This window comes from Apium graveolens, chromosome 8, assembly GCF_009905375.1.
Source record: "Apium graveolens cultivar Ventura chromosome 8, ASM990537v1, whole genome shotgun sequence".
Lineage (NCBI taxonomy): Eukaryota > Viridiplantae > Streptophyta > Magnoliopsida > Apiales > Apiaceae > Apium > Apium graveolens.
In genome coordinates, this window is record NC_133654.1 from 106,044,668 (window position 1) to 106,065,225 (window position 20,558).

The window sequence follows — 20,558 nt, forward strand, 5'->3', positions numbered from 1 at the left end:
CATTTTATAGCATCATTCACGGGTTGCAGCAGCAGTGCATTAGAGAATGTCCTAACATGATTAGCGGGGTCTCCCGTGCCATCATAGGTTTTGATAGTGGGCATCTTGAATTTCCTTGAGATATGGGCATTCATTATCTCTTCTGTGAAGGGTGGAGTTGGATCATCAGGATCTCCAAGGGGAAGGAGATTGCTTGGATCAGTTCTTGGGACAGCAGCCCTTCTTCTTACCGGACCATCCAGGTCTATGATAGGAGGAGGATTTCTCCCCCTAGGTGGTATGTGGGTTCTGGTGGCTTGGTGAGCCTCCAAGTCACGCCTCAGCCTTTGGATTTCAGCCTCATGAGCCCTGATCTTTTCCTGCACTTCTTGGGGATTCGCCCCTGGGGTGCTTTGGGGGCGTTGCCTTCCATCGGCCATTGGCTCTTTTCCAGGACGCCTCCTTCTCGGGGCCACTTCATCATCCGAAGATTCGGAGTCTCTCTCAGTGTATGGACCAGAAAATTCCCGATCCTCAGGGATAGGATCCAAACCTCGTATATAGGGGGGCGACCGCCCTCGTGCTTCGCTTCGCCCAGCATATCCACTTCCTCCAACCTCAGGGTGAAGGGGCATCCCATAAGGGGGGTTAGTAGTAACAATAGTTGAATATTCATAACCGACGGGTCGAGAATTCACAGGTATATGTATTTGTTGAACTTGAGGATTCGTACCTTGAATAGTCGGGGGAGTTGTCCCTTGTGGCTGAGGATGAGTTGTCCCTGTCTGGGCTTCCCCTTGAGTAGATGCATAAGTTGAATGGGGAGGAACCTCCACGGTTGATGAAATCACCTGGGTTGTCCCTGATGGTGTTCCCTCCTCCAGAGTGCTGGTCGTTCTCCGTGTTCTCGCCATGGTTGTTGTTCCGTTCTTCCCACAGACGGCGCCAAATGTTATGGATAAAAAGCTAAGGTTATTACTTGCTGTATTTATTACTAAGATTCGGGAGCTCAAGGCCTTTAATGGCTGCTCTCGTGTTTCGTAGCTTAATTCTGCCTTTACGAGATGCCTACGTATCTCTGTGAGTTAGAGAATCAAGCCAAAAAACGTAGTTCTGATTGGTGGGGGTGAGACCCCTTATATAGATGTTGGGAGTCCTTGAATTGGACTTGGTATAGGAGACTTGGTGGGCAAGTCTCATAATTAGAATGGACTTTTGAGTCCTAGATAGTAGGAAACTGATTCCTTATCCTTTTAGGTCCCCTTGAGGCTAATCTCCAAGGATTTATATCCTTATCGGGACTCTTTTCAACATCTGATTTGTCCCTTATTAATTAATTACGAAATTAATTAATAATCAGGGCTTTTGGGCCTTTTTTATTCCATCAGGCCTGATCTGGTCCATCAGGCTTAACCTTTCTGGTCTGAGTATCATATATCTTTTTATTGGGCCTGGCAGCCCACAGTTTGTACAATTAATGCAGTATTTAATTATACAAACATAATTTATTTATCCCTATCATAGAGCTTGTTTTCCTGATGATTTTCATATGTCATACGTCTGATTTGGAGTTCAATAACATGTTCAAATTTGAGTTTGATTTTCGAATTTTAAAATTAGGGTTTATAACCCGTATGAATGTTCTTAATTGAAATTTGGGGGTTTCTTATTCTGTGATAGATTGATGTTGTGTTATAGTGGGTTGTGTTCTCTGTGAAATTAGCAATCCAGTCGTATAAGTTTCATGAACCAACGAGGTCTGTAGAGAAGGGAGTTGTGTTTTGAATATTTTCGATGTTCGCCGGAAACCGGCGATGTTCTTGGCCAATTTCCGGCCAAAACATGAATGATTATAATGATTTGATTGCATGAATATGTTCCTGGTGAGGTGTAGTTGTGATCTGGACAGTTTGGCGGCCTGAGGTGGCCGAAATCGTGTTCTCCGGCCACACTCCGGCGAAGTTGACGACGGGGTTGGTAAAATTGCAAACAGACCCCTGTAGTTTTAAAAACGATGCAGTTAGGTCCCTGAAGTTTCCAGACTATGCAAAAATAGGATTCCTGTTTTAAAAATGTTTAAAAATCATATTTTCCATTTATTTTTATTATAAAAATTCGTTTTTAATTTCTGAAAATTCTAAAAATTATTATTTTAATTCCGAAAATTATTTTTAATTCACAAATAAATCTGAATTAATTAGTTAATTAATTTCAGTTAATTTTTAATTGATTAATTAGTCAATTAATTCGAAAATTAATTGATTAATTGATTTAAATTAATTATTAATTGATTTTTAATTAATTATTTAATTAGATTTAATTATTAAAAATGATTTAAAAATTCTGAAAAATAGTTTCGAGCTTTAAAATATTATTCTAAATTATTTTCAAGGCTCGATAATTATTCTAAAATTGTTTCGGAGCCAGAATTGGCCAACCGAACCTTGTTTATTAACCCAAAATTGATCCAACGACCCGTTTTAATTCCGAAAAATGTTTTAAAAATTATTTTAAATACCCGAAAGCACATTTATGACCCGAGACTTCTTTATAAATGATATGTCATTGATTACGTGATGTATTATGTGTTATACGTGACCTGTTGTTTGACTATCGGTCTATATATTCGGTGTTTACTTCGTTATTGCATAGATTTCAATCCGTTAATCGGATTTGGGTAAAATAAAGGGTAGATAGAAGTGTGTGTTGAATAGAACTCTATGAGTTGATGATTGATAGATATTTATGATATGTGAGCAGAAAAGGAAAGACGTAGGAAAGGAAAGCAGATAGTTGAAGAGTAAGACGGTTTTGATTGAAAGTCAGTGCAGAGTAGTAAGCTAATACCAGGCAAGTGTTCTGAACTTTCTCGAGACATTGTAATTCTTGATAGTCTTGTTGACATTGCAAGTGCTTTGAAGCACGGAAACCTAAACCCTGATTTCAGTTATTGTTCTTGAGCCATGAACCATATTCTTTCTAAGCCATTGATTATTGTAAACCCAAACTCGAACCTCAAGTATACGATACTATTCCATAAATACATGCAAACAAAATCCCAAACACTGAACTGAATTACTTGTACATTCAACCATTGTATCCTATGCTTTGAGAGCCCAAATCTTTGAAACCCTGAAATATTGATTCTTTTGTTATCCAATTCTTTCATTACCCAGCGTTCAAGCTTTTAAACTACTTATTTGATCCTTACAAAGATTGAAAACCTTTCATTGTTAAACACTCATTGTTGTTAATGATTTTGGTTATTGTTTATTATTGCATATTCTATTATTATGTTAGAATTGGATTGTTTTTATAAAATTGTGGACCAGATTCGTGGTCAGACCATATAATGGTCAAGTTAGGCCAATGTATGCCTTGGATCCAGTAGTTAGAGCAATGCTGTGTGCCTTGCTCGGGGTTAGTGTGTGACTGATCAGCAGCCTAACCTTGGCTTTTAAATTAAAAGTATAATATCCAATTCTAAATCATAATCCAATGTTCACTGGATATCATAATCATAGTCACCTGATGATCATTATTCTCAATTTTGTCATTTTGACTTGCTGAGTTAGTTAGCTCATTTGTGCGATGTTGTTTATATTCTTTCCAGTTAAAAAGGAACCAGTTGGTAGCGAGGATCCCCAGTCCAGCGCGAGAGCTAGGGGTTCAGGTTGAGGAAGCTGAGCTAGTAGGCTTCTTTTGGGATAATTTAAGTTTGTAAAAGTTTGTATTAATGTTTGATACTCAGTGTGAGTTTGAAATAGTTGGGATTTGAACGGTTTGTAATATATTAGTGTGTTTGGCTTGTGTGCATACTTTAACCTGTTGCGGTCCGTGGTAGTTGATAAGTAGGGTCACTGCATATATTATTATTATCTTTATTATTGTTATAAGCAGGTTATAATTAAGATGTGTGTGTGGACCCCAAACTTCTGACCTGGGTTTGGAGGGCGCCACAGGTTTGGTATCAGAGCTACAGGTTATAAGTCACTGACACAAGCCTAGGATAACGGGAATGGGTAGAGGGTTAAGATTAGAAGTAAGGCATAGGATGAGAGAACGTTGAGAGGTTGAGTGCTTCGGTATATCAGGTATTAGTATAGTTTGCGTTATGGAACGAGATTCTTATATTGCGATATGATTTCAGATAGCAGAGATGGCCTATTCTTTTATTCCCGTATCAGCTGATCACTCAGAGCCTTCAGTTGGAGCACCAGCATCGGATCCACGTCCTGTGATTCCACCAGCATTGGCTATTCTACCTCCACCGGTGTTGCAGCCCGTGCCACTACAGGCTATTCCACCTCCAGGCATGAGGTCACCTGTCAGAGGACCCCCACCAGCTGATTCAGATTCCACTGGGCATTCAGTAGCGAGTGCCCCATTCCAGTCTACATTGCCCCAAGTTCCTTATTACCGGTATGAGGCTCTTCTATTGGAGCGTGATTCCTTGTTGGCTCAGATTAGAGAGTTACAGCATATCATCAGGACTACAGATGTTAATCGTGGTGTGAGGGAGCCTCGAGAGGAGATTCATGTGACCCGGAGGGTTCTTGAGGCTAGGTTACATGGAGCTACACTACCTGGCAGGGGCCCTGATGCACTGCTGGGCTGGGCTACTGAGGTGATGGAGGACTTTGAGAGGCTAGCAGGACCAGAGTTTCCTTGGAGCTGAGTTAGAGATTTTGAGATGAAGATGCTGAGTAGTGTTGTATGGTTATGTAGTATGGACAGTAGTGTGTAGTGTGTATCAGAAGACTTTTGAGTTGTATTTATAGACTAGCGATGCTGACTAGTGAGTAGGTTGTTGTACCCTTTCTGCTTTTACTTTTGAAGCGTCTTTACGCTTGTACTACCTAAAACTTTTGATCTATATATCAGTACCTTTTCTTTTCCAACACTGTCATTTATTTTATTGCACCTGTTTTACTTTACCTTATTTATGGCACCAGTATACCCTGTGATACCATGTGCCCTATTTTCCATAACTGTTTATATTCTGTAAAGAAGCATGCAATTTATTTAGTCACAACTGTTTTCAAAAAGAGATATTCCTGTTTTACCAAACCTTTCTTTTATACAAATATTTGATTCAAAAGCTAAATAAATTGATTCATTCTTTACAGAAAATGCCTCCCAAAAGAAATACCCGCACCAACACCCAGAATGAAGAAACCAACAACAACAACAATAACAATCAAAATGATATAAACCAGAATGTGAACCCAGGACCCATGGACCCAGCAATAGCCCAGATTCTTCAAATCTTGGCCCAACAAACAGTTCACCTGGCACAACAACAGCAGAGACAGACCAATCCCCAGGTAACTTTCAAAACTTTTCAGGCAATAAACCCACCAGAATTCAAGGGTTCCTTAGAGCTAATTGAAGCAAATGTTTGGTTAAAGGAAATAGAAAAGGCATTTGCCTTAGTGAAAGTGAAAGAGGAACAGAAGGTTGAGTTTGCAAGTTACTATCTGAAGAATGAGGCCACCTATTGGTGGGAAATGGTGAAGACATTGGAAGGCACAGATGTTATTAGTTGGGAAAGGTTCAATGAATTGTTTTTAGAAAAGTATTTTCCTCAATTTGTTCAGGATCAAATGGAGCTGAAGTTTTTAGAGTTAAAGCAAGGGAATATGTCGGTAACAGATTATGAAGGGAAGTTTGAGGAATTGTCAAGGTATGTGCCGTCGTATGTTGATACTGATAGAAAGAAAGCTAAGAGATTCCATCAAGGCTTGAAGCCATGGATCAGGGGGAAAGTAGCTATTTTTGAATTGGATACCTACACCGGGGTTGTACAGAAAGCTATGATCGCAGAGAGTGAGATGTTCCAGAAAGATAAGGAAAGCAAGAAAAGGAAAGTTGAGGGAAGTGAGGGTCAGTCACAAACAGGGAAGTTTCCAAATTTTAAGAAGGGCAAGTTTCAGCCAGGGAGAAATTTTAATTTCAGGAGACAAAATGCAGGAGACGGAGGCCAGGGCAATCGTCCAGCTAATGTGAATCCGCCGAATCAGTTGAGATTAACTTTTCCAGATTGTCAAGTATGTGGAAAGAAGCATGGAGGAGTTTGTAACAAGTTGAATGTGGTATGTTTTAAATACAACCAGAAAGGGCACTACTCGAGGGAGTGCCGAAATCAGCCAGCAAATAAGGATCAACCTATCCGGAATCCAGCAGTGAAGGTTCCAGTCATTGGATTTACATGCTTTAAATGTGGGAAGCCAGGACATATGGCCAGGGATTGCAAGACACCAGCCCCAGTCAGTAATGCATTGAGGATTATGGGATCTACCCCAACAGTGAATGAGACTTCAAGGGCTAGAGTTTTTGACATGTCGGTGAAGGATGCGATCCAGGATACGGATGTCGTGGCAGGTACGCTTAATGTGAATTCTTTATGTGCCAAAGTGTTAATAGACTCGGGAGCAACTCGATCGTTTGTTTCACAAGATTTTATTAGTAAATTAAACTGTCCAGTTGAGTGCTTAAATGAAATAATGACTGTGGAATTAGCAAATCAAGAACGTGTAGCTGTGAATCAAGTTTGTGAGAATTGCGAGGTTGAGATTTTTGGTAGTAAGTTTTATGTAGATTTGATACCATTTAAGTTAGGAGAATTTGATGTGATATTAGGAATGGATTGGTTATCTAAGCATGATGCTCAGATAGATTGTCGAAATAAAAAAGTAATGGTGAAAACGCCAGACGAAAGAATAGTAACGTTCAAGGGACAGAAGCAGGTAAAGAAGTTCTTAACGATGATTCAAGCCAAGAAGTTACTACGGCAAGGATGCGAGCATTTCGTAGCATACGTGATTGACAAAAGTCAGGAGCCAGCAAAACTTGAAGATATCCCAGTAGTGAATGAATTTCCAGACGTATTTCCCGACGAATTGCCAGGACTTCCTCCAGATAGAGAAATTGAATTTACGATCGACTTAGCACCTGGAACAGAACCAGTATCCAAAGCCTCGTACAGAATGGCGCCTGTTGAGATGAAAGAGCTAGCAAAGCAATTGCAGGAATTGTTAGAAAAAGGAGTAATCAAACCCAGCGTATCCCCGTGGGGAGCCCCGGTATTATTTGTCAAGAAGAAAGATGGAAGCATGAGACTGTGCATTGACTATAGGGAACTCAACAAGCTGACAATCAAGAACAAGTATCCGTTACCCAGAATCGATGATCTGTTTGACCAATTGAAGAGAGCCAAGTACTTCTCCAAAATTGATTTAAGATCGGGATATCATCAACTAAAGATCAAGCCAGAAAATATACCAAAGACAGCTTTCAGAACAAGGTATGGACATTACGAGTTTTTAGTGATGTCTTTTGGATTGACCAACGCCCCAGCAGCGTTTATGGACCTGATGAACTGAGTTTTCAAGGAATATTTGGACAAGTTCGTCATAGTATTTATAGACGATATTTTGATCTATTCAAAGACGGAGGAGGATCATGCGGAACATTTAAGGACAACTTTGGAGATTTTAAGGAAAAAGAAGTTATATGCTAAATTGTCGAAGTGTGAGTTTTGGCTATAAGAAGTTCAGTTCTTTGGACACATAGTCAGTAACGAAGGGATCAAAGTGGACCCAGCAAAGATCGAGGCAATTACGAATTGGGAAAGACCGAGAACACCCACTGAGGTAAGAAGTTTCTTGGGATTGGCAGGATATTATCGACGATTCGTTCAGAATTTCTGAAGGATTGCCACACCATTAACAAAGCTTACACGAAAGAATGAAAAGTTTATATGGAATGACAAGTGCGAAGAAAGTTTTCAGGAATTGAAGCGGAGATTAATCACAACACCTGTTTTGTCACTTCCAGACAATCAAGGGAATTTCATAATTTATTGCGATGCTTCCTACAAAGGATTAGGATGTGTTCTTATGCAGCACGACAAGGTGATTGTGTATGCGTCAAGGCAATTGAAACCACACGAACAAAAGTATCCTACTCATGACTTGGAGCTAGCAGCTATAGTTTTTGCTTTGAAGATTTGGAGACATTATTTGTATGGAGAAAAGTGTGAGATTTTCATGGATCACAAAAGTTTGAAATATATATTTACCCAGAAGGAACTTAATATGAGGCAAAAGAGATGGTTAGAATTGATCAAGGATTATGATTGCTCGATTAATTATCATCCCGGTAAGGCGAATGTGGTGGCAGACGCATTAAGTCAGAAGGAAAAGTTAAATGAATTATCAGTACCTGAAGATATATATATATAAGGAATTTCATAAATTGGAATTGGAAATTAGAGTTTGCGAGCCTGAGAAAGCGAAAGTGTACAGTATGACTTTCCAGCCGGAGTTGTTGGAGAAAATAAAGAAATGTCAGAAAGATGTAATGGATCAAGATATAAATCGTTTGATAGGTGAAGAATTATGCACGCAGAAGGATGATCAAGGCATTTTGAGATTTTTATCTAGAATCTGGATTCCACCAGTGACGGAGTTAAAGAATAAAATTTTACAAGAAGCACATAGTTCAAGATATTCCATCCATCCAGGGAGTACCAAAATGTACAGAGATTTAAAGAAAAATTATTGGTGGCCAGATATGAAGAGGGAAATTGCGGAATGGGTTAGCAAATGTTATACCTGTCAGAGAGTTAAAGCAGAGCATCAAAGACCAAGCGGATTACTACAGCCATTGGAGATTCCAGAGTGGAAGTGGGAACATATTACCATGGATTTTATAGTTGGATTACCAAGGACAAGAGCTAATCATGATGCCATTTGGGTTATAGTGGATAGACTTACCAAGTCAGCTCATTTTCTGCCTATAAATGAAAGATTTTCGCTCGACAAGTTGGTCCATATGTACCTAAAAGAAATTGTAGTTCGTCATGGAGTTCCAGTGTCTATCGTATCTGATCAAGATCCAAGGTTTAATTCAAGATTCTGGAAGAGTTTTCAAGAATGTTTGGGAACAAGACTGAATATGAGTACAGCTTATCACCCCCAAACGGATGGCCAAAGTGAAAGAACGATCCAGACAATCGAGGATATGTTACGTGTTTGTGCTATTAATTTCAAAGGAAGTTGGGACGAACATTTACCCCTGGTAGAGTTTGCTTACAACAACAGTTATCATGCCAGCATTGGAATGCCACCTTATGAAGCCCTTTATGGACGCAATGTAGATCTCCATTATATTGGAACGAAGTAGGAGAACGCAAAATACTCGGACCTGAATTGGTGCAACAGACAAAGGAAGTTGTTGAAATTATCCAGAAGAGATTAATAGCCGCATAAAATCGTCAGAGGAGATATGCAGACCAGTCAAGGAAAGACATGGAATTTGAAAAAGGGAGCTTGGTATTATTAAAAGTATCACCGTGGAAAGGACTAACGAGGTTTGGGAAGAAAGGGAAGCTAAGCCCAAGATATGTCGGACCTTTTGAGATCCTAAAGAGCGTTGGCAAAGTCGCTTACGAATTGGCGTTACCTCCGCACATGGGGCACATTCACAATGTTTTTCATGTATCGATGCTCAAGAAATATAATCCAGACTCCAGGCATGTAATATAATATGAGCCAATAGAGCTTCAGGCAGATTTATCATATATAGAGAATCCAATAGAGATTTTAGAGGAAAAAGAGAAAGTATTGAGGAATAAAGTGATAAAGTTAGTAAGAGTATTGTGGAGAAACCCAAAGGTTGAAGAGTCAACCTGGGAGTTAGAAAGTGATATGAGAGAAAAGTATCCTCATTTGTTTTCTTAGGAGATTCTGAGGACAGAATCCTTTTAAGGGGGGAAGGATGTAATATCCGGGATATATCGTGTAATTATTTTCGATATTAAATAATTATTATGTGTGTTCAGTATCTATTTTGTGAGTTAATTGTTAAGTGATATATGTACTTGAATATTCAAAAATAATATTAATTGAGTATATTAATTTTTATATGTCCAAAATAAAATATAGATAATTGTCATATCTTCCTAATTATTTTTATGTTGATTTATAGATTTATAAGAATCATATGAAATTTTTTAAAATCTTTTTTCGGGTAATTAAAATTTATTTTATAAAAACGGGAACCAACCGACGTCAACCGTTGTTACATTTTTGGAAACCGAAACTCTTCCGAGAACTCCTTCCTGACCTAATTATAATATTCCGAGCATTTTCCATGTTTCGACTTTTTCGATCCGGCGTACGGTTTGTCCTGCGCGGGTCCCGGCACAACATTTTCGATACAATATTCGTTTCGGTATATTAATAAAACCCGTATTTTCGATAAACGGGAGCTTTTTATTAAACTATCCCAATTATCACTTCGTAGTACGTGTAACTGGGTGCTGAGACCAAGACCGCAGTACAAGCTGTACTGATTTGGATAATTATCCCGAAAACCGATACCGTTTGGATCAGTTTTTATAAATAAACGTACCATTTTATATCCGGAATGATCCAACGGGATACTAATTTTCGGTAATTATAAATAGCCTTTTACCGTATTTTATTTCGTATAAAAATCAATTGCAGACAGATAATTATATAATTTTACAGAGAAAAATCTTATATTCATAAACTGTTCTAAGAATCAAACAGCAAAACGAAGGCGTTACCGATCTCTGTTTTTAAAGCTTGAGTAACCAAAACGAAGGATTTGAGGTGTTCTATCAGATTCTGAGCTTTGTTTCACTGCAGAATCAAAGGTTTAATTTCTAAAAATTTATTTATTTTCGAATTTATTTTATTAAAAATATGAATTTTTGTTCGGATGATTGTTTGTATGATTTGATGATTGCATGTTGTAGAGCTTGTTTTCCTGATGATTTTCATATGTCATACGTCTGATTTGGAGTTCAATAACATGTTCAAATTTGAGTTTGATTTTCGAATTTTAAAATTAGGGTTTATAACCCGTATGAATGTTCTTAATTGAAATTTGGGGGTTTCTTATTCTGTGATAGATTGATGTTGTGTTATAGTGGGTTGTGTTCTTTGTGAAATTAGCAATCCAGTCGTATAAGTTTCATGAACCAACGAGGTCTTTAGAGAAGGGAGTTGTGTTTTTAATATTTTCGATGTTCGCCGGAAACCGGCGATGTTCTTGGCCAATTTCCGGCCAAAACATGAATGATTATAATGATTTGATTGCATGAATATGTTCCTGGTGAGGTGTAGTTGTGATCTGGACAGTTTGGCGGCCTGAGGTGGCCGGAATCGTGTTCTCCGACCACACTCCGGCGAAGTTGACGGCGGGGTTGGTAAAATTGCAAACAGGCCCCTATAGTTTTAAAAACGATGCAGTTAGGTCCCTGAAGTTTCCAGACTTTGCAAAAATAGGATTCCTGTTTTAAAAATGTTTAAAAATCATATTTTCCATTTATTTTTATTATAAAAATTCGTTTTTAATTTCTGAAAATTCTTAAAATTATTATTTTAATTCCGAAAATTATTTTTAATTCACAAATAAATCTGAATTAATTAGTTAATTAATTTCAGTTAATTTTTAATTGATTAATTAGTCAATTAATTCGAAAATTAATTGATTAATTGATTTAAATTAATTATTAATTGATTTTTAATTAATTATTTAATTAGATTTAATTATTAAAAATGATTTAAAAATTCTGAAAAATAGTTTCGAGCTTTAAAATATTATTCTAAATTATTTTCAAGGCTCGATAATTATTCTAAAATTGTTTCGGAGCCAGAATTGGCCAACCGAACCTTGTTTATTAACCCGAAATTGATCCAACGACCCGTTTTAATTCCGAAAAATGTTTTAAAAATTATTTTAAATACCCGAAAGCACATTTATGACCCGAGACTTCTTTATAAATGATATGTCATTGATTACGTGATGTATTATGTGTTATACGTGACCTGTTGTTTGACTATCGGTCTATATATTCGGTGTTTACTTCGTTATTACATAGATTTCAATCCGTTAATCGGATTTGGGTAAAATGAAGGGTAGATAGAAGTGTGTGTTGAATAGAACTCTATGAGTTGATGATTGATAGATACTTATGATATGTGAGCAGAAAAGGCAAGACGTAGGAAAGGAAAACAGATAGTTGAAGAGTAAGACGGTTGTGATTGAAAGTCAGTGCAGAGTAGTAAGCTAATACCAGGCAAGTGTTCTGAACTTTCTCGAGACATTGTAATTCTTGATAGTCTTGTTGACATTGCTAGTGCTTTAAAGCACGGAAACCTAAACCCTGATTTCAGTTATTGTTCTTGAGCCATGAACCATATTCTTTCTAAGCCATTGATTATTGTAAACCCAAACTCGAACCTCAAGTATACGATACTATTCCATAAATATATGCAAACAAAATCCCAAACACTGAACTGAATTACTTGTACATTCAACCATTGTATCCTATGCTTTGAGACCCCAAATCTTTGAAACCCTGAAATATTGATTCTTTTGTTATCCAATTCTTTCATTACCCAGCGTTCAAGCTTTTAAACTACTTATTTGATCCTTACAAAGATTGAAAACCTTTCATTGTTAAACACTTATTGTTGTTAATGATTTTGGTAATTGTTTATTATTGCATATTCTGTTATTATGTTAGAATTGGATTGTTTTTATAAAATTGTGGACCAGATTTGTGGTCAGACCATATAATGGTCAAGTTAGGCCAATGTGTGCCTTGGATCCAGTAGTTAGAGTAATGTTGTGTGCCTTGCTCGGGGTTAGTGCGTGACTGATCAGCAGCCTAACCTTGGCTTTTAAATTAAAAGTATAATATCCAATTCTAAATCATAATCCAATGTTCACTGGATTTCATAATCATAGTCACCTGATGATCATTATTCTCAGTTTTGTCATTTTGACTTGCTGAGCTAGTTATCTCATTTGTGCGATGTTGTTTATATTCTTTCCAGTTAAAAAGGAACCAGTTGGTAGCGAGGATCCCTAGTCCAGCGCGAGAGCTAGGGGTTCAGGTTGAGGAAGCTGAGCTAGTAGGCTTCTTTTGGGATAATTTAAGTTTGTAAAAGTTTGTATTAATGTTTGATACTCAGTGTGAGTTTGAAATAGTTGGGATTTGAACGGTTTGTAATATATTAGTGTGTTTGGCTTGTGTGCATACTTTAACCTGTTGCGGTCCGTGGTAGTTGATAAGTAGGGTCACTGCATATATTATTATTATCTTTATTATTGTTATAAGCAGGTTATAATTAAGATGTGTGTGTGGACCCCAAACTTCTGACCCGGGTTTGGAGGGCGCCATAGGGGGTGAATACAGTGTATAGTACACTCAAATCGAACTTTTAGAACTTAAGTAATAGAAAACAAACTTTATTGAAACAATAAACTCTGTTATAGTATGGAACTGTTACCTCTCAGTGATGAACAAATATCATGAGAGCTGCTAGGGTTACAATGAATAATCTTCTCTAATGATGATAACACTTATAGTGTAAACCCTATGTCTGTGTTTATATACTACACAGTTACAAGATAATCGCTAATTGATATGGAATATAATTCTGCTTCCTAAAATATATCAATCAGATATCTTTTCTTCCAAGTATTCCATTCTTTACAGAATTCCTTCTTCATGCATATCTCTTCTTATGTTTATCTTGATCTTCTTTCCTTTAATCAGCTACTGTCCTTATCTGATCGTCCTTCAGCACTTAAGTTCTGATATCTATCTTCTGATGATTATCTCCTGATAACATAAGTACTGATATCCTTAACTCCTGACTTCCAGTATAAGTACTGATCAACAGTTAAGTACTGATTTATCCTGTTCAAGTAAGATCTGAAAGCTAAACATAAAACATATTAGCCATGACATTATCAAATATATCTAATAATTGATGACCCCCACTTTGGCTTTGTCCACCTCAAAACCCTTACTAGAGACCTTGTGCCCAAGAATAATGCCATGTCGCACCATAAAATGACATTTCTCCCAATTGAGAACCAGATTGGTCTCAACACAACTCTTGAAAACGTCGCCTAGATTCTGCAAGTACTCATCAAATGAATCTCCAAACACAGAGAAATTGTCCATGAACACCTCCACATTCTGACCAATCATGTCAGAGAAGATAGCCATCATACATCTCTGAAATGTGGTTGGTGCTCCATATAAACCAAAAGAAACCCTTCTGAAGGCGAAAGTACCAAATGGACAAGTGAAAGTAGTCTTCTCCTGATCTTCTGAAGCAATACAAATTTGATTATAGCCCGAATAGCCATCCAGAAGACAGTAGTACTCATGCACAGCCAATTTGTCAAGCATCTGATTAATGAAAGGAAGAGGGAAGTGATCTTTTCTCGTGGCCTTGTTCAGCTTCCTGTAATCCATGCAAACTCTCCACCTCGTGACTATTCGAGTAGGAATGAGCTCATTCTTCTCATTAGCAACGACTGTGATACCTCCTTTCTTTGGTACACACTGAACTGGACTCACCCAAGAACTATCAAAAATGGGATAGATGATCCCTGCATCCAGCCACATAAGAATTTCCTTTTTCATGACTTCCTTCATGATAGGATTTAGCCTTCTTTGTTGCTCAACAGTAGGCTTGCTACCTTCCTCTAGCAGATTTTTATTCATATTATAAGAAGGGCTGATTCCCTTGATATCTGCTATCGTCCATCCAATTTCCGATTTAAATTCTCTCAAAATTCTCAAGAGTTTTTCCTCATCACTACCTGAAAGGTTAGATGCAATAATACCAGGCAAAGTCGATGCATCACATAAAAAAGCATACCTTAAGTGTTCAGGTAAAGGTTTAAGCTCAAGTGTAGGAGCTTCCTCAATAGATGGCTTGAGGCGCTTAGGAGATTTGTTCAGCTCCTCCATTCCAAGAGATTCAAAAGGCATATCCATCTTCCTCTTCCAGGGAGAAGCATTCAGAAATTGTAACTGCTCATTCCCTTTATCATCTTTTGTGACGGCCTCAACCCCGGGGTCAGGAGTTGACGTCACCAACATCAATAATAATAAACATAATGTAATCCAAATCATTAATATATATAACCACGACCCCTTTACCAAGACCTTTTCCAGGTTTAAGTATGATTTAGGTTACAACTAATACAAACCAACTTACAATAAACCATACTGACGCAACTAACTTAATACAGCAACTCAATAGACCATGTTTGGTCCAGCACAACTACCTTAGAGGAGCCTGACACGGAAGGAACTGGAACTCTGCCCTAACTACCACGGAAGAATTTCCTAGGCTTCTGCAACACATATATAAGCATTCTGCAAGGGTGAGCAATCAATTGCTCAGCAGTACCACTATATAAATAATAAGTAAAGCAATTTATGATAAAACAGTGACAGGAATAGAGATTATAGCTTGTTTGCAAAACATTGTAAACATTCATAAACTGAATATTCAAAACTAGCATGTTCTGGAAAATAATAACATCAGTCGTGTGCTGTATATAAATACATAATTAAATCTTAGCATGCTACTTCATTTTCAAATCATCTGTCTCAAACAAATTGATTGCTTAAACAATTTCAAAACTGAATCAATCAAATCTATTGGACGTTCAACGGGTGAAGATAGCTGATTACTGTACCCTCACTGGACAGCGACTAACGGCCATTCAGAATAAAGAAAGTGTTCCAGAACTTGGGAAAAGACTAGCTAGGTCTTTTCCCCAACGCTGAACTAATCGTTTTAAATAGAGCGCCCAACCGAATTAGCCACTTATGCCTACACAATTCCAATAGATCAACTGAATTCCCTTTTTACTCTTTCAAAGTTCCACGACATAGGTGGATCAAAACATTCCACGACATAGGTGGATCAAAACTTTCTCTTTATCCAGTTTTCAAAATCACTATCACCTATCTCTTTTTAAAACCATTATGTCATAACACACTATTCAAAACTTCTTTTCATTTTTATCACATTTCGAGATAGGTGCTTTCAGAATTTACTTTTCCCCAAAACATACTTTAAACCACATTTCTGAATACAAGGGATACGTAACTTAAAACAATTTTATTCCATTACGAGATTAAAAACATTAGCTATTCACATATACTGAACCATAAAAGAATGGTCAGGGGTACTTGCCTTGCAGAGCTTTATAACTATCACTGACTGATCTTGGATCGACTCGAACGTTCGGGCTTTATCACCTAATTAGTAGACTATCACGGATCCGACTCCAACGCTCAGGTCCTTCGCTTGGAACCTCGGTGTGCTTATTAACTGATCACGAGGCTATCTTAGTCCGACGTCACTTTCGGTTTCCCGACTAGAACCTACATGGTCGAATTGCTCTAGGTTAGACGTCTAGGTATGCTCGACATATCCTCGCTAACAACCTACCCATACGATAACATATTTCGACTCGTAATTATTCATATTATAATAACACACGCAATAATTAGAGTTTACGTTCCTGGAAATCGGTTCAGTGTTCGTTTCCAGAAAATATGTATACTCATAATTTTACGAAATCAGGGTTATTGATTTTGGCAAAATATTTCATCACATCGTACAATCAAGTTTCGTATAAAATATATATGTATTTATACATGCTTGCTCGATGTTCTGATAATTACTAGATACGCAACCAATCAACTAACCTGTCGAAGCAATTCGACATCAAACCCAATCAATTAACAACAACCACAATCCCAACCAATCAATTTCGCAATCTTGTTTATTTATCCAACTCTATATAACATAACAATCTATTCATTTTGAGAAATTAGCTTTACACACTTAATATTATTTTATTATTTTAAAAAAATTGTAGGACTCAGATTATATCATCACCGTCCACCCTCAATTCATCGGGAATCATTGCTAACGGCAGTAAAATTCGCTGGTGCCCGATTATTTCGGGTGTCTAGGACGAATCCTACCGATAATAAACTATGAATTTCTCAATAGTCAAATAATCCAAATAACCGTAAGAAATCCAATCGAATTACATATATTAATTCGAATAATTCCAAACAATTATCACAAATTTTCGATCTGCAGAAAACCAGTAATTACAAGGCCAACAACCAACACAGTAACAGAGCAACAATTATACATGCAACACGTGCAAGCACGCAGCAGTAACAGAGCAACGACGAAAGTCGCCGAAAGAACAAAAGAAATAGCAAGAATTAGAGGGGGAAACACAACAATTACATCCGTATATATATATATATATACGCACACAACTACCACACAGACCCATGCGCACAACTGCGCCGGAAGGAGGCCAAATAAACGGCGAAAAGGGAGGGAACAGAGGCGGCGGCGGTCGCCGGATAAACATAGCAGAGAGGCGGCTTACCGAAAAGGGAGCACAGCCCGAAAGAGTGAAATGGGGAAGAAAACAGATAATAGAGAGATAGGAGAGATGTGCGAGATTGTGAGGAATGGGGTGGGATTTGATTTTACTGCCATGGAAGAAATAGGGGAAGAAATAAAATAAAATAAAATAAAATGAGCTGTAGAAATCTGCCACGTACCAAAAATATAAGGACACGCAGCAAGATGTAACTTAAACATCAGACACGTGTCATTTTTCTGTCCTGAAGCTCAGTTTTTGTTCCGATAAACATGATTTAACGATACAATCTACAGATAAAAATAGCTCGAAATAATTCGGAAAAAATCTTAAAATTTCACAAATATTCAAAAACCAATAAAATAAAATTTTCATAATTTTTAAAGCATTTTTGATTCGCACAACGTACCCGCATTTAACGATTTAACGAAACAATGTGAGGGTGAAATTTATCCAAAAATTTCAGAAATAATTTTAAAATTCCCGAAATATTACAAACTTAATAAAATATGAATTTTGTAATGTTTGAAACATTTTTGATTTTAATATCGAATTTACATTGAAATACAATCAGAAAATTGTTCAGGGATGAATAATTAATGAAATATTGATTTTTAAATTTTATAAAATCTCAAAAAAAAATTATTGTAATTATAAAACTATAAAAACAATTTTAGAGACATTTCAAATATTTATGCAAATAAATTTGCATTAAATTCACTTTTAAAAGTGGGAACAATTCAGTACAACTCAATAATTTAATTATGCGACCAACCCGGTACACCATAAATCACACATAAATAACAATAAAGCAACACATAGTGATCAAAACCAATACACATATTTTATTTAATTAAATATTTAGTAATTACACTTTTTAATAATATAAAGTATACGAGTCGTTATATCTTGACTATCGAAATTTCCCAACAAGGCCTTTTCTAAGGCATCAGACCTTAACAATTGATCAAGTTCTGAAGTAACCATAGAATCAACCAACTTCACCTTTAAGTACTCCTTATTTTCCGTAGGGAACTTCATCGCATTGAACACATTAAAAGTTACATCCTGATCCAACACTCGCATGATAAGCTCACCTTTCTGCACATCAATCAAGGTTCGGCCAGTCGCCAAGAAAGATCTTCCCAAGATTATGGGAATCTTCTTATCCTCCTCGAAATCAAGAATTACAAAATCAGCATGAAAGATGAGTTTATCCACCTTGACGATCGTCCAATTGCAAAGTTATGTAAGTAGGTTTTGGATCCGGTAAGTGCAACTTCTTGAAGATTGATAAAGGCATCAGATTGATGCTAGCTCCCAAGTCACACAAGCATTTGTCAAATGACACTTTCCAATGGTGCATAGAATAGTGAAGCTTCCAGGATCTTTAAGCTTCGAAGGCAACTTCTGTTGCAACACAGCACTGCATTCCTTCATGAGAGCAACGGTCTTTAAGTCATTAAGCTTCACCTTCCGAGAGAGAATACCTTTCATAAACTTCGTATAACTAGGCATTTGTTCAAGATCTTCAGCGAAAGGTATGTTGATGTGAAGTTTCCTGAACACCTCCAGAAACTTCTCAAACTGCTTATCCAGCTTTTTCTTCTGCATCCTCTTAGGAAAAGAAGGTGGAGGATAGATCTGTTTCCCCCTTGTATTACCCTCATGAGGAGTGTGCTCTATAGTAGTCTTCCTTGGTTCCACTTCTGCTTTCTTCTGCACTTCTTCTTCTTCAGCCTCAACTTCAGATTCTGGAGTCTTAGCTTTTTCAGGATTTGCAACCTTACCAGACCTCAATGTAATTGCCTTAACATGCTCCTTAGCTTCCTTCTTGCCTGGCATTTCCGTATCTCTTGGAAGCGTGCCAGATTGACGATTCAGTAATGCATTAGCAATCTGCCCAATCTGATTTTCTAAGGTTTAGATAGAAACAACTTAGTTTTTGCACATGAGCCTCAACTCCTCCAATTCAGATTTTCATTAGCTTGCGGTAACTACTGAAGTTGAAGTTGTTGCCTTAGGGCATATTGCGGTTGTGGAAAACCAGGAAGGTTACACTGCTCTGTTGTGTAAGGGTGATAAGGTTGTTGCACCGCATTCTGATTATTGCTCCAACTGAAGTTAGGATGATTGCGGTTGTTGGGATGATAAGTGGCTGGAGCTGGTTGCTGCGATCTCTGAAAGTTGCTCACGAACTGAGCTGATTCACTTAAAATAACACACTGATCAGTTTCATGTGCCCCCGCACAAAGTTCACAAACACTAGTGATTTGATTAACTCCATAATTAGCCAAAGAGTCCACTTTTATCGTCAGAGCTTGAAGTTGAGCGGCTACAGTAGTAGCTGTATCTACTTCCCAAAATCCTGCTACCTTGTCTTGCAACATTCTTTGCGTAGGATTCTGGTATTCATTAGCTTCCATGAGCTCAATCAATTCATAAGCTTTATTATAGCTTTTGGCCTATAAGGCTCCACCAGACGCTACATCGAGCATAGGTCTAGACTTTGCGCCCAAACCATTGTAGAAACAGTTTATAATCATCTAATCAGGCATACCATGGTGTGGGAACTTCCTTAGCATCTCCTTATATCGATCCCAAGCCTCACACAGAGATTCTCCAGTTTGTTGTGCAAACTGAGTAAGAGCATTCCTGATTGTAGCAGTCTTCGCCATAGGAAGAATTTAGTGAGAAACTTTTGAGCAAGATCCTCCCATTTGGTGATAGATCTTGGTGGTAGAGAATGTAACCAGAACTTTGCTTTATCCCTCAGAGAGAATGGGAAGAGTCACAGCTTTATAGCATCTTCAGTCACCCCATTGAACTTGAAAGTGTCGCAGATCTCGATGAAATCCCTGATGTGCATGTTAGGGTCTTCTCTAGGAGAACCCCCAAACTGAACTGAGTTCTGTATCATCTGAATCGTGCTCGACTTGATATCAAAAGTGTTAGCCGAGATGGCTGGTCTAATGATGCTCGACTGAATATCATTAATCTTAGGCTGAGGATAGTTCATCAAAGCCTTAGAAATTTCTGCTTGATCTCCCATCACTACTAAAGCTGGTTCCTTGACTTTCTCTACTTCTTCTACTTTCTCTTCATCCTCAAAAACTTCCCTTCAAATCACTATAGCTTCCTCTTCGGCTTGATCCAGAGTTCTCTTACGAGCCCATGAACGCGCATGCATACACGCTCGTTAGAGTACCTGAAACACGATAAGGAAAAGAGTAGGTAAGTAATAATGTCCTAGTCAATGAACTTTAACGATCACTGATGACAAACACATAAACTAAAAGTTA

The 20,558-nt window shown here is 37.6% G+C and overlaps 1 non-coding gene across 1 annotated transcript; it reads left to right on the plus strand.

Annotated features, from left to right (window-relative positions):
* The first annotated feature begins 19,812 nt into the window (after positions 1-19,812).
* Positions 19,813-19,919, plus strand: LOC141682098 (small nucleolar RNA R71). Its single transcript, XR_012559500.1, has one exon. It is a non-coding gene; the product is annotated as a small nucleolar RNA R71 (small nucleolar RNA).
* Positions 19,920-20,558: the final 639 nt, after the last annotated feature.